Raw genomic sequence first — 15,674 nt, 5'->3', positions numbered from 1 at the left:
CCAGACACCAGGCAACCCTATCTACCAGAGTTACTGTGACTAGGAATTATCTTTTCTTCACTATAGTTTTCCCATGAAAATAAACTAATGAGACTCTTCTCTTCAGGGTCTACTTTTTTACCCTTGCTACCATGCTGTTGTCTCCTTTTTCTCATTCCTGCTTCTCCTCCTCCTCCCTAAGATAAGTACAAGTGCTGTTTGGAAACTAGGTAGTTGTATTTATTTCTCTGGTCTTGCTCTCCAAACATGAGCACAGCTCACTTATATCTTATCAATTTAACAGGCTGTGTCTGATGTCCTGAAAACTGGAGTGAGTGCATTATCGTAGCATTCAGAAGGCAGCAAAATGAGTTGTGTGATCTGGGGCTGTGGCTGCATGTGCTCGTGATATACTGGTAAGTCTCTGACTTGGGATGCATGTAAATAAGTCCCCAGTCCACCAAAGGCTGCATATGGAGTTCTGGTATGCGCAAAATGAAGCAAAAACTAAAACTAGACACATAAAATGTTAATAGACATAAAGAATTAAATGAGAAGTTGAATGGGAGTTGCAGTTGCTCAGCTCACCTCATGTATCTATGGCTTAGGTAGCCGTGAATTATTACTTTTACATTCAAGAGATGCAAGTTTTTTTCTTTCAGATTTTTTCCCTATGATATTTTTCCTATTTCTTTGACTTCTGGGTGTGAGAAAGAATGTTAGTAACACTCAAGTATAGTGTTCTGTGTACAATACCTTCAAATATCCAGTACATAAGCTATGTGCTTATGCATAATTGCAGATGTTTACTCTGAGATACCAGATACCTACCAAGGTCCTTTCCTGTGTGAGTAGATCAAATAAACATGAATAAGCAGTTTTTGTTAGTCTCTAAGGTGCCACAAGTCCTCCTTTTCTTTTTGGCTATTTTTTGAGGAGTGGGTGACCATAAATGCATGCAGTACTCAAGGTGTGGGTGTACCTTGGATTTAATATAGTGGCATTATGATATTTTCTGTCTTATTATCTATCCCTTTCATAATGTTTCCTAACCTTCTGTTTAGCTTTTTTGATTGCCACTGCACATTGAGCATATGTTTTCAGAGAACTATCCACAATGACTCCAAGACCTCTTTCTTGAGTGGTAACAGATAATTTAGACCCCGTCATTTTGTATGTATGGTTGAGATTATGTTTTCCAATGTGCATTACTTCACACTTATCAACATTTAATTTCATTTGCATTTTTGTTGCCCAATCACCAAGTTTTGTGAGATCCCTTTGTAACTCTTCGCAGCCAGCTTTGGACTTAACCATCTTGAGTAATTTAGTAAAATCTTGCATGGTGACAGGTTTCAGAGTGGTAGCCGTGTTAGTCTGTATCAGCAAAAACAACAAGGAGTCCTTGTGGCACCTTAGAGACTAACAAATTTATTTGGGCATAAGTTTTCGTGGGCTAAAACCCATTTCATCGGATACATGCAGTGGAAAATACAGTAGGAAGTATATATATATATACACAGAGAACATGAGATAATGGGTGTTATCATACACATTATAACGAGAGTGATCAGTTAAGGTGAGCTATTGCCAGCAGGAGAGAAAAAAAAACCTTTTGTAGTGATAATCAAGATGGCCCATTTAGACAGTTGACAAGAAGGTGTGAGGATACTTAACTTAGGGAAATAGATTCAATATGTGTAATGACCCAGCCACTCCCAGTCTCTATTCAAACCCAAATGAATGGTATCTAGTGTGCATATTAATTCAAGCTCAGCAGTTTCTCATTGGAGTCTGTTTTTGAAGTTTTTCTGTTGCAAAATTGCCACCCTTAAATCTTTTACTGAGTAGCCAGAGTGGTTGAAATGTTCTCCTACTGGTTTTTGAATGTTATGATTCCTGATGTCAGATTTGTGTCCATTTATTCTTTTGCATAGAGACTGTCTGGTTTGGCCAATGTACATGGCAGAGGGGCACTGCTGGCACATGATGGCATATATCACATTGGTAGATGTGCAGGTGAACGAGCCTCTAATAGTGTGGCTGATGTGATTAGGCCTTATGATGGTGTCCCCTGAATAGATATGTGGGCACAGTTGGCAATGGGCTTTGTTGCAAGGATAGGTTCCTAGGTTAATGTTTTTGTTGTGTGGTTGCTGGAGAGTATTTGCTTCAGGTGGGGGGGCTGTTTGTAAGCCAGGACTGGTCTGTCTCCCAAGATCTGTGAGAGTGATGGGTCGTCCTTCAGGATAGGTTGTAGATCCTTGATGATGTGCTGGAGAGGTTTTAGTTGGGGGCTGAAGGTGACGGCTAGTGGCGTTCTGTTATTTTCTTTGTTGGGCCTGTCCTGTAGTAGGTAACTTCTGGGTACTCTTCTGGCTCTGTCCATCTGTTTTTTCACTTCAGCAGGTGGGTATTGTAGTTTTAAGAATGCTTGATAAAGATCTTGTAGGTGTTTGTCTCTGTCTGAGGTGTTGGAGCAAATGCGGTTGTATCGTAGGATGGGAATATAGAGATTTTACTGCCTTGTGTTATTTTGGTTGCAGTGGGTGGGTGGGTTGTAGGGGACAAAAACCAAAGCCTTCTGAAAATAAACCTGAAACCATAAACAGGGTTTTTGTTGCTAAACTTGGAACTCCTGCTGAGTTTCATTCAGCTGCAGAACCCCTGCTTCTGCCTTGCGCAGCAGGTCTACAAGATCTGAGTGTGGGTTCTGCAGTCTCAAAGTGTCCTCTGGCATACTTTTGTCATAGATCCATCACATGCTGCTTCCTGGTTCCTCACCACCTACATCCTTACTGCTGCCTTTTTACTTCCTGTCAGTGTCCCTGACTAGTTTTATTTGCTCACCTGCCCCTTTACTCTGCTTTGTCAGAGGGCCGAAGCTTCTTGTCATCAAGGTTTCTTCATTCAGTCTCCTGGCAGAAGAGTAAGGGGTCTCAGTAATGAAATGTGAAACTAAAAAACACTAACAACACAGACAGTAAAATATTCAGCATTCTTTTTTTTTGCTCATAAACAAAAGTCAGACCATCACACAGCTTTCTAAAAATAACAGCTGTGGCAAGTGTTTACAGAAAAATGAAAGACCTAGTTTGCGTGCTACCCACACACAAGAAAGGAGCTTGTGAGGGAAAACCCATTTGTCTGATGTGGTGTTTGAATCCAGTCAACCAAATCTGAGTTTCGAAGCAGCTAATTGGATTTTAACACCATCGGTGCCTTGCTGGAAGTTTTAGCAAAGCAGAGAAGTGGCTAAAGCTCAGTGATAAGACCGTGAAGAATAATGTCTTTCCAAATGAACACACTGGGTACGTGTCTTATCACTGGCCCTGATCCTGAACATTCGTATGTGCAAGTGCAGCTTGAGTGCTGAAATCAATGGGGGTCTGCAATGGCCAGAGTCCTCTCATATATAGGGTTACCATATGTCTGTATTTTCCCGGACATGTCCGGCTTTTTGGTTCTTAAATTGCCGTCCAGGAGGAATTTTTAAATATCTAAAAATGTCTGGGATTTAGCCATTATTATTTTTCCTCAAAGAAGAGTTGATCATTCAAGAAAGAGCGTGAATGTTGATCCCTCGAGAGAGTGCCCATTTTTCCCCCCTAGCTCCCAGCGCTTGCGCCACAAAACAGCTGTTTTGCGCAGCTGGGAGGGAGAGGTGGGAGGGGGAACGCAGTGCGCTCAGGGGAGGAGGTGGGGCTGAGGCGGGGAGAAGGCAGAGTTGGGGCAGGGACTTTGGGGAAGAAGTTGGAATGGGGGTGGGGAAGGAGCAGGGAAGGGGTGGAGTTGGGGTGGGGCCAGGGGTGGGGGGCATGAGCAAATACCCCTCCCCCCCGTGGAGTGTCCTCTTTTTTAAATGTTCAAATATGGTAACCCTACTCATATAGATCCAGGATCTAGCCCTTAGGGAGGAAACTGCTGGTGTAGTGGGGGCTAGAGTTACTGGTAAAGAAAGAAATCTTATTCCATCATAGTTTATTGTACTTTAAAATGGGTAAGTTACAATATTAAAAAAGTGTACGGTCCACAGAGTAAGAACAGAGGAACTTTGCTATTCTGTAGTGCCTTTCATTTCAGGAAATCAAAGTGCTTTACAAATATGAATTAAGCCTCACAACCCACATGCATGAGAGTTAAGTATTACTGGTTAATAATAAATGGTTATAGTACTCATCTTACAGATGGGTGAACTGAAGCACAAAGAGGAACTGATTTGCCCAGGACCATAGAATGATTCAGTGGCAGAAACAGCAAGAGAACCAAGGAGTCCTGACTCCTAGTCAACTGCCAGACCATTTACAGAAAATCCAATTTGCCATATGGCAAAGTTTTTCACACTGTGTTTATTCCAAGGAGGCATAGTGCTGGAAACTGCCTTGTTTGCCTAGTGGGGACAAAATGCAAATACAGTCTTTGTCAGACTCTGAAGTGAAAGCTAGTGCAGTCAGTGTTGCACTTTATGTGGATATTTGAGAACCTGTTACATGACGAATGAATAGTGTTGTTTTCTCTTAAAACTATAGCCTCATTTTCTTTCTATGATAAGCTTTCAGGCAATACTTGAATTCCTGACTCTCTGAACAGCCTCAATTGCTGGGAAACATTCTCATTCAGGCAGAGAATCTAGGTCAGCTGCTCATAAGAATAGAACATTGAACAAAATGTACAGGCCTTCAGCACACTATGGGATTTTTGTTTTGTTTTGCTCATTATGAGCACATAAATTTGACAACTAATTTGTGGCATGCAGCTATTGCTTTCTGTGAACAGGATGGACTTAGGCATTACAGACTCAATGCACCACAACAGAAAATCAGTGATATAATGCAATGTTAACTGTGGATTTATACTTGTATAGCAAAGTCAGCATGTTCATTTCAAGCAGGGAAATACTGTAATGTGCTGCACAAGGTCTAATTCATTTGACTATATGTAGGGGTGTGATGTGTAAAGGGACTTCATTTCAGCCTCTCGTTTTTCACCCACAAATAACTGCATGTACCTATGGCAGATAACTACCTAATTGTGCTTGTAAATTAGGTATATAATCATCTTCTACATGCTGCCATCAATACCTGAAATTAATTGCACTTGGGGCTCAAAATGGAGGCAGGTTTTAAAAATCAGGACCTGTACACCGTATGTTCCAAAAGCCCTTGTTTATTTTCGTAAAACAATGCGAACATAAATGTTCATGGGGAGGCACGTCTACTACATACATGACTAGTAAATACTGTTGCTTGATCTGCAGATGTCTGCACATCTGTTAGGCCACATGATTTGTATACAGCTAAATTTCAGTTTGAGCTTCCTGAAATACCTGTTCCTGGTGACCCAGGGATTCTAAAGGGATATTAAAAAAATGTAGGTGCACTTTTTCTCAGACAAGAAGAACAGGAGTACTTGTGGCACCTTAGAGACTAACAAATTTATTAGAGCATAAGCTTTCGTGGGCTACAGCCCACTTCATCGGATGCATAGAATGGAACATATATATATATATATACACATACATACAGAGAAGGTGGAAGTTGCCATACAAACTGTGAGAGGCTAATTAGTTAAGATCAGTTATTATCAGCTGGAGAAAGAAACCTTTGTAGTGATAATCAAGATGGCCCATTTAGACAGTTGACAAGAAAGTAAGAGGACACTTAATTTAAGGGAATAGATGCAATATGTGTAATGACCCAGCCACTCCCAGTCTCTATTCAAACCCAAGTGAATGGTATTTAGTGTGCATATTAATTCAAGCTCAGCAGTTTCTCGTTGCAGTCTGTTTTTGAAGTTTTTCTGTTGCAAAATTGCCACCCTTAAATCTTTTACTGAGTGGCCAGAGTGGTTGAAGTGTTCTCCTACTGGTTTTTGAATGTTATGATTCCTGATGTCAGATTTGTGTCCATTTATTCTTTTGCATAGAGACTGTCTGGTTTGGCCAATGTACATGGCAGAGGGGCACTGCTGGCACATGATGGCATATATCACATTGGTAGATGTGCAGGTGAACGAGCCGCTGATGGCGTGGCTAATGTGATCAGGTCCTATGATGGTGTCACTTGAATAAATATGTGGACAGAGTTGGCATCGGGCTTTGTTGCAAGGATAGGTTCCTGGGTTAGTGTTTTTGTTGTGTGGTGTGTGGTTGCTGGAGAGTATTTGCTTCAGGTTGGGGGGCTGTCTGTACGGGAGGACTGGTCTGTCTCCCAAGATCTGTGAGAGTGAGGGATTATTTTTCAGAATAGGTTGTAAATCTTTGATGTTGTGCTGGAGTGGTTTTAGTTGGGGGCCGCAGGTGACAACTAGTGGCGTTCTGTTATTTTCTTTGTTGGGCCTGTCCTGTAGTAGGTGACTTCTGGGTACTCTTCTGGCTCTGTCCATCTGTTTTTTCACTTCAGCAGGTGGGTATTGTAGTTTTAAGAATGCTTAATAGAGATTTTATAGGTGTTTGTCTCTGTCTGAGGGATTGGAGCAAATGTGGTTGTATTTTAGAGCTTGGCTGTAGACAATGGATCATGTGGTGTGTCCTGGATGGAAGCTGGAGGCATGTAGGTAAGTATAGTGGTCAGTAGGTTTCCGGTATAGGGTGGTGTTTATGTGACCATCGCTTATTAGCACAGTAGTGTCCAGGAAATGGACCGCTTTTGTGGATTGATCTAGGCTGCGGTTGATGGTGGGATGGAAATTGTTGAAATCATGGTGGAATTCCTCAAGGGCTTCTTTTCCATGGGTCCAGATGATGAAGATGTCATCAATGTTGCGCAATTAGAGTAGGGGTGTTACGGGAGGAGAGATAAGGAAGCGTTGTTCTAAGTCAGCCATAAAAATGTTGGCATACTGGGGGGCCATGCGGGTACCCATAGCAGTGCCTCTGACTTGAAGGTATATATTGTCCCCAATTGTGAAATAGTTGTGGGTGAGGACAAAGCAGATGTAGATTAAATCTCAGGAAAAACTTCCTAACTGTAAGAAGAAGGACAATGGAATAGACTGCCTAGGGAGGTTGTGGAAGCCTCTTCCCTGGAGGTTTTGAAAAGGAGTCTGGATAGCCATCTGTCTTGGGTGGTTTAGACACAACAAATCCTGAATCTTGGCAGGGGGTTAGACTAGATGACCCTTGTGGTTCCTTCTAACTCTATGGTTCTATGATTCTAAGGGTATGTCTACGCTACGAAATTAGGTTGATATTATAGAAGTCGATTTTTAGAAATCCATTTTATACAGTCGATTGCGTATGTCCACAGTAAGTGCATTAAGTCGGAGGATTGTGTCCTCACTACTGTGGCTAGCATCAACTTATGGAGCGATGCACTGTGGGTAGCTATCCCACAGTTCCCACAGTCTCCGCCGCCCACTGGAATTCTGGGTTAAGCTCCCAATGCCTGATGGGGCAAAAACATTGTTGAGGGTGGTTTTGGGTACATGTTGTCAGTCGCCCCTCCCTCCGTGAAAGCAATGTCAGACAATCGTTTCGCCCCTTTTTTCCACACAGACACTATACCATGGCAACCGTGCAGCCCGCTCAACTCAGCTCATCCACACCGCCGCTGTTGTGTCCTGAGTGCTGCTGGCGGCAGACAGTGCAGTAGGACGGCTAACCATCATCATACACTGCTTCCGCTGCAACTCTGCTCTGCTGCTATTGTCTCAATAGCGAATTTCTCCATGTTGTCTCTCATGGGCTCCCGGGTATGTGTGTTCTTCCTTGGGAAATGTGTGTGGTGCTAACCATCGTCATCCACCGCTTCCGCTGCAACTCTGCTCTCCTGCTCTCATGATTCCACCACGCAGGTCCTCTTGTCATTCTCTATAAATATCTATTCTCGTGGCATCCATCGTAAGCCACCGCTTCCACTGCAACTCTGCTCTCCTGCAGACACCATACCATGGCAAGCATGGAGCCTGCTCAGATCACCGCAGCAGTTATGAGCATTGTAAACACCTCGCGCATTATCCTGCAGTATGTTCAGAACCAGAACCTGCAAAAGCAGGCAAGGAGGCAACAGCAGTGTGGTGACAAGAGTGATGAGGACATGGACACAGACTTCTCTCAAAGCACAGGCCCCGGCAATTTGGACATCCTGGTGGCAATGGGGTAGACTCATGCTGTGGAACGCTGATTCTGGGCCTGGGAAACAAGCACAGACTGGTGGGACCGCATAGGATGATTCCCAGTGGCTGCGAATCCTTCGCATGCGTAAGGGCACTTTCATGGAAGTTTGTGACTTGCTTTCCCCTGCCCTGAAGCACAAGAATACCAAGATGAGAGCAGCCCTCACGGTTCACAAGCGAGTGGCGATAGCCCTCGGGAAGCTTGCAATGACAGACAGCTACCGGTCAGTCGGGAATCAATTTGGAGTGGATAAATCTACTGTGGGGGCTGCTGTGATCCAAGTAGCCAACGCAGTCACTGAGCTGCTGCTATCAAGGGTAGTGACTCTGGGAAATGTGCAGGTCATAGTGGATGGCTTTGCTGCAATGGGATTCCCTAACTGGGGGGGGGTGATAGATGGAACGCATATCCCTATCTTGGGACCGGACCACCTTGGCAGCCAGTACATAAACCGCAAGGAGTACTTTTCAATGGTGCTGCAAGCACTGGTGGATCACAAGGGAAGTTTCACTGACATCCATGTGGGATGGCTGGGAAAGGTACTTGACGCTCGCATCTTCAGGAACTCTGGACTGTTTGAACAGCTGCAGGAAGGGACTTACTTCCCAGATCAGAAAATAACTGTTGGGGATGTTGAAATGCCAATAGTTATCCTTGGGGACCCAGCCTACACCTTAATGCCATGGCTCATGAAGCCATACATAGGCACCCTGGACAGTAGTAAGGAGCTGTTCAATTATAGGCTGAGCAAGTGCAGAATGGTGGTAGAATGTGCATTTGGACATTTAAAAGTGCGCTGGCGCAGTTTACTGAATCAGTTAGACCTCAGCAAAACCAATATTCCCATTGTTATTGCTGCTTGCTGTGTGCTCCACAATATCTGTGAGAGTAAGGAGGAGACGTTTATGGGAGGTTGAGGCAAATGTCTGAGATGATGGGGCATCCAGGATTCCCAGGTTTATGGATCTTGGGAAGCAGATAGAATACCCCTGGTCGGGGTTCTAGGCATGTGTCTGCACAGATCTGTTCCTGTGCTTTTTCAGGGAGTTTCTTGAGCAGATAATGTAGTTTCTTTTGGTAATCCTCAGTGGGATCAGAGGATAATGGCCTGTAGAATGTGGAGTTAGAGAGCTGCCTAGCAGCCTCTTGTTCATATTCCAACTTATTCATGATGACGACAACACCTCCTTTGTCAGCCTTTTTTATTATGATGTCAGAGTTGTTCCTGAGGCTGTTGATGGCGTGTTCAGCACGGCTGAGGTTATGGGGCAAGTGATGCTGCTTTTCCACAATTTCAGCCCGTGCATGTCGACGGAAGCAATCTATGTAGAAGTCCAGTCTGTTGTTTCGACCTTCAGGAGGAGTCCACGCAGACTCCTTCTTTTTGTAGTTTTGGTAGGAAGGATTCTGAACGCCCCATCATCTCAGGCATTGGGACCCTGATAGCAGGATTGTCTGGCTATGTGGACTCTCTCCTCAGGCCCTATGCTACCAGCACTCCCTGCTCTCTTCGAGACACCACTGACTTCCTGAGGAAACTACAATCCATCTGTGATCTTCCAGAAAACACCATCCTGGCCACTATGGATGTAGAAGCCCTTTACACCAACATTCCACACAAAGATGGACTACAAGCTATCAGGAACAGTATCCCCGATAATGTCACGGCAAACCTGGTGGCTGACCTATGTGACTTTGTCCTCATCCACAACTATTTCACATTTGGGGACAATATATACCTTCAAGTCAGCAGCACTGCTATGGGTACCCGCATGGCCCCCCAGTGTGCTAACATTTTTATGGCTGACTTAGAAAAACGCTTCCTTATCTCTTGTCCCCTAACACCCCTACTCTACTTGCGCTACATTGATGACATCTTCATCATCTGGACCCATGGAAAAGAAGCCCTTGAGGAACTCCACCATGATTTCAACAACTTCCATACCACCATCAACCTCAGCCTGGACCAGTCGACACAACAGATCCACTTCCTGGACACTACTGTGCTAATAAGCGATGGTCACATAAACACCACCCTATACCGGAAACCTACTGACCACTATACTTACCTACATGCCTCCAGCTTCCATCCAGGACACACCACATGATCCATTATCTACAGCCAAGCTCTAAGATACAACCGCATTTGCTCCAATCCCTCAGACAGAGACAAACACCTATAAAATCTCTATCAAGCATTCTTAAAACTACAATACCCACCTGCTGAAGTGAAAAAACAGATGGACAGAGCCAGAAGAGTACCCAGAAGTCACCTACCAGAGGACAGGCCCAACAAAGAAAATAACAGAACGCCACTAGTTGTCACCTGCAGCCCCCAACTAAAACCTCTCCAGCACATCATCAAAGATTTATAACCTATCCTGAAAAATAATCCCTCACTCTCACAGATCTTGGGAGACAGACCAGTCCTCCCATACAGACAGCCCCCCAACCTGAAGCAAATACTCTCCAGCAACCACACACCACACAACAAAAACACTAACCCAGGAACCTATCCTTGCAACAAAGCCCGATGCCAACTCTGTCCACATATTTATTCAAGTGACACCATCATAGGACCTGATCACATTAGCCACACCATCAGCGGCTCGTTCACCTGCACATCTACCAATGTGATATATGCCATCATGTGCCAGCAGTGCCCCTCTGCCATGTACATTGGCCAAACCAGACAGTCTCTATGCAAAAGAATAAATGGACACAAATCTGACATCAGGAATCATAACATTCAAAAACCGGTGGGAGAACACTTCAACCACTCTGGCCACTCAGTAAAAGATTTAAGGGTGGCAATTTTGCAACAGAAAAACTTCAAAAACAGACTCCAATGAGAAACTGCTGAGCTTGAATTAATATGCACACTAAATACCATTCACTTGGGTTTGAATAGAGACTGGGAGTGGCTGGGTCATTACACATATTGCATCTATTCCCTTAAATTAAGTGTCCTCTTACTTTCTTGTCAACTGTCTAAATGGGCCATCTTGATTATCACTACAAAGGTTTCTTTCTCCTGCTGATAATAGCTCATCTTAATTAATTAGCCTCTCACAGTTTGTATGGCAACTTCCACCTTCTCTGTATATATATATATATATATATATCTTCTTATTATATGTTCCATTCTATGCATCCGATGAAGTGGGCTGTAGCCCATGAAAGCTTATGCTCTAATAAATTTGTTAGTCTGTAAGGTGCCACAAGTACTCCTATTCTATCTGCTATGCTGTAGTTTGAACCCATTGCCTCTTGTCCTGCCCTCTGTGGCAAAAGAGAACAACTTTTCTCCATCTTTTTTGTGGTAGCCTTTCAAGTATCTGATGTCCATTATCATGTCCCCCCCTTAATCTCTTTTCCAAACTAAACATACCCAGTTCCTTCAGCTTTTGCTCGTATGGGGCTTGCATTCCATCCCTTTCATTAAGGTGACCAGATGTCCTGATTTTATAGGGACAATCCCAATATTCGGGGCTTTGTTTTATATGGGCGCTCCCCCTCCCCCACACACACTCCCTGTCCCGATTTTTCACACTTGCTATCTGGTCACCCTACCTTTGATCATCTTTGTCGCTCGCCTCTGGATCCTTTCCAGTTTCTCTACATTCTTTCTATACATTGGTGCTCAAAATTAGACACAGTACTCCAGCTGAGGCCTAACCAGTGCCGGGTAGAGTGGTACTATCACCTCCTGTGACTTGCATGCTATGCCTCTGTTAATGCAACCTAAAATCGCATTTGCTTTTTTTGCAATAGCATCACGTTGCTGACTCATGTTGAGGTTGTGGTCCACCACAACTCCCAGATCCTTCTCAGCAGTGCTGCTGCCAAACCAGTTTTCCCTCATTCTGTATTTGTGCATTTGGTTTTTCTTCCCTAAGTGTAGCACCTTACATTTGTCTTTGTTGAATTTCATTTTGTTGTCTAAAGTCCAGTCAACAAAATGTCTTCACGGTGTCCATTTTTGGTTATGCGAGGACAGAGCATTGTTTGTTCAGGAGAGAAGAGACAGTTGGTAATGAACGCCAGGCATAATTATTATTGGGCTAAGCTGTTGCAAGTGCTCAGCACCTCTCAGGAGTTAGCCTGTATTTGTTATTATTTAGATAGCATTTGTGTAGCTTTACAGAGAAGTAGGAAGACAAGATCTATTCTGACATGAACAGAGATCGGATGCTCTGCAAATACTAATCTCTCTCTCTCTCTCTCGGCCTGTTTCTGAGTGATTTGCCTTGATCTGGCTCACTGCTCACCTGCCTCTTATCAATGTTTCTTCCTTCCCTGTAGCAGTCGGATGGGTCAGGAAAGGTTGAAGACTCCTCCAGAGCTTCCACATGATGTAACAATATTGGATATTTTAATGTCAAGTCTGAACTAAATGCATTCGTGTATATGGAATAAAACATGGTGAGATGGTATAAATGTTTTATCAGCATGAGTTTGGGATGGCTGCATTTCTCCTGAGCAAGTTATAACACTCATCCCAATCTCATCTAACTAATCCACATAATCTCTATACACAGTATATTTTTCTGAAAAAATCTTTTGGGACTGTTTTGTACATCCCTTGCATGGAAAGCCACAAGCCGTAGATAGCCTGAGTACAACTATACAGGGCTCAGAGAGGGAGAAAATTGCAATGACTTTGAAAATGAACCTAAAATAACTTTTCTCTACATAACATCATAATTTCAAATTTGATATCCTAGGATCTTCCAGGTGTAGGGGTCAGATTTTGAGAATTAACTGGAATCCACAATTGGGTCCAAAAGAAATCAGCATGGTAGGTTATAGCTCTTCTAAAAGTCTGGCCAGGAGTGTCACACTGGGAGCTGCTGGGTGCTGAGCATTTCTGAAAATCTGGCTCTTATAGGGGTGTCTAAGTGGGAACTGAGCTCTCTTTTCTAACCTGCCCACAATTGTGGGTGCTCACCATGGAAAATCTGGCCCACCAATATATATTGGTCCCATTGGAAAGACAGGGTTGTCTGTTTCCTAAAGCTCCTATTTCCCAGCCCCGTTGGTTTCTGAGATACCTGATCTTACCTCTGCACTCATGACAGCTTTAAACTCTGACTGTCCCCAAGGGCTAGAAATAGATGAGTTCTGATCCTGAGTTAACGCTTAGTTGGGTAGTGCTCCTGTCTGACAGCTTGCAAGCTAGCCTGGAAACCAGTTTGTAGTTATGACTTGTAGCCTCCAGGTGGTGCTTAGCAGATGTGCCTGTGGAGAGAGAGCAACGCAGTGCCAAAGAAATATTGGTGATGAAAAATTAAAGAAGCACTGGCCCCTTGTGGCAGCAGAAGAAAACACAGAAACAGTTTTAGAAACCATAATGTGAGTTGTCAGTCCCAACTATATATACTTGGCCATATTGAGCTACAGCTGTGATATTCAGGAAGTTTGTGACAGGGCATGCAAAATTAAACCTAAATTATTTATTGCAATAGGTGGCATAGGAAAAATGTGCAAGAGGATTTCTATCTATCCAAATAGGGCTAAAAAGAAAGGTTAAATTGTTATATTGGGCACAAATGGACATTGTACACTATCAATACATGCTTTATTTTAAAAAGTGCAGGCTAGTTCACTGAGCGGTTTAAAAGGAGAAATAGTGATAGGGTTAAAATGTTATTAATATGTTTAACAAATGGTACCCATCATTTATAATAAAAATACATTTACATTACAAGGGACACTAATCCATGTTTTAATTTTACCCTGGTAAATGTCTGCAGATAGAGCTCTCATTAGGATAACTCTAACGATAACATTCCTAACTAACACGTACTGAGGTGGAAACTAGAAACCTTGTTAACCTCTTCTCAAAGTTAATTTGCTCTGGATTGCTTGCCCTCCAGGGATGCTATCCAGAATGACACTGCCGTAGGCTTCTGGGGATGCAGCATAAAAGCTGCTCTCTGTTATATTCCAGCAACATATGCTCCTAGTGGCATTCTGAGGCCTCCTGAGATTTGCCCCCTTCCTTTGTGCTGAAGGAACCTACGTGAGCTCTGGAAAGAGGCGAAGGTGATGCTGAATGAGTGCCGGAAATAGCAGTATACAGGGGGTGAAAAGCTCATTTTCATGATCTCTCCTTCCTCGGGATCTGCTTTCCTGCTCCCTTTTTAGCCTGGCACGGTAGGCTACTTTTCCCCTTGGGAGAGGAGTCCTTTGAACCTCTTGTACACTGGTAAGTGTGGTATGGATACATTGTCTTTTGGTTTGGCTGGAGGCATGTATAGTGTGGTGCAAGGTTAGACCTTGGGTTTGGCTACATGGACACTTAGTTTGCAGCAAATTAGGGTGTAAATCTACCCCTCACTATCCAGATAGACCCTAAAAATTCCATAGTGCCCTTTGACCTACTATGCTTTGAAACAGGAGATTAAAGCACACTAGGGAACTTTTAGTGCACAACAGCAGCGTCCACACAGATATGTGGTTGGCAGCAGGCTAGCTCAGGGTAGATTTACATCCCAATTTGCCATGAACTAAATGTTTGGTAGATAATCCCAGAATCTTGTCACATGGTGCCCACCCACAATTGTGGAGGTATTGCGGAAGCATATCCTACAGAAGATCAGGCCTATCATTAGCAGGACATGCTTTGCAACCATTACGTACTCCATGTCCATTCATCTCCCTGATCACTCCTCATCTGTGGAGGTTCTTGTGCACCTAAAGGAATGAAATATCCATTCTCCCTTAAACAGCCTATATTTCTAACTGTGCTGGGCAGTAGAATCCAATTTGGGGCTTTTGCTAAACTACACCATTTTGAGGAATTCACTGATTTGGCCCCTCCATCCAGCTGATGCATTTCGAACACCGAAACTTCGTTTCCTTACTGCAGCTCAGAAAAACCCTCCCCTCTGGTCAACGTTCCCTCTAATTTTTGACAGGCCGTGTGCACAAAAAAATTCTTCTGTGCAAATTTTTGTTTTGTTGTGCTTCTGTGCAAATTTTTGTGCATGCAGTGTTTTGCTGTGTGCGTGGGGTTTAGGATCTGTGTGCTCACGCACATGCGCACAGCTTAGAGGGAACAGTGACTCTGGTGTCTCTCTGGTGCTTCTGAGTTCCTAGCATATCACATCATTGCAAAGACCATGTTTACTTTGTATCAAATGTGCTGGAGTGCTTTCAAGGTTGCAATTCACTTTAGGAGCTGTGCTGGCATCTGAGAGCACTACGGGGGGTGGGGGGTGGGGGGTGTGTGTGTGGTGTATCAATGATAGGGAGAATCCAACGTTACTTTGTGCCTTCTTGCTATTTCAGGGACCACTATTTATATTGCTAGGGCTAAACTGCATCTTAAAGGTAGTGGCTGTAGTCAGGCAGCAGCAGCTTCCAGAGGAATTTTAGTAGAGGTAGACACAATACCTCCTGAGTGCTGAGAGAATGTGCACAATGATGGCATCTCTTATGCCCTTTAACAAGGTGCGCTGTGTACTTTCCCTGCCCTGACCCAATTCTGCTGGCCAGTGTGATATGTCTGTGGGACCCTGGTGCTGCCTTTTATTCCACCCTCCCCAACCCTTAAGTGGTTTCTAATGCCACT

The 15,674-nt window shown here is 43.7% G+C and overlaps 1 protein-coding gene across 6 annotated transcripts in view; it reads left to right on the top strand.

The window, feature by feature from the left end:
* Positions 1-15,674, top strand: part of LOC119566474 (exocyst complex component 3-like protein 2) — a 97,425-nt gene that overhangs the window by 23,641 nt on the left and 58,110 nt on the right. For 2 of the 6 annotated variants that reach the window (XM_043548784.1, XM_043548782.1), the window contains exon 2: positions 284-395. The gene's annotated coding sequence lies outside the window, so the exon portion shown is untranslated. Of the gene's footprint in view, positions 1-106; positions 396-11,918; positions 13,451-14,048; positions 14,307-15,674 lie in introns of those variants that run through there. The other 4 variants (XM_043548783.1, XM_043548786.1, XM_043548785.1 and 1 more) reach the window with 4 other exon arrangements.

Source organism: Chelonia mydas, chromosome 6 (assembly GCF_015237465.2).
Source record: "Chelonia mydas isolate rCheMyd1 chromosome 6, rCheMyd1.pri.v2, whole genome shotgun sequence".
Taxonomy (NCBI): domain Eukaryota; kingdom Metazoa; phylum Chordata; order Testudines; family Cheloniidae; genus Chelonia; species Chelonia mydas.
Note: the sequence above shows the minus strand (reverse complement) of the source record. Positions and strands in the feature narration are given on the sequence as shown.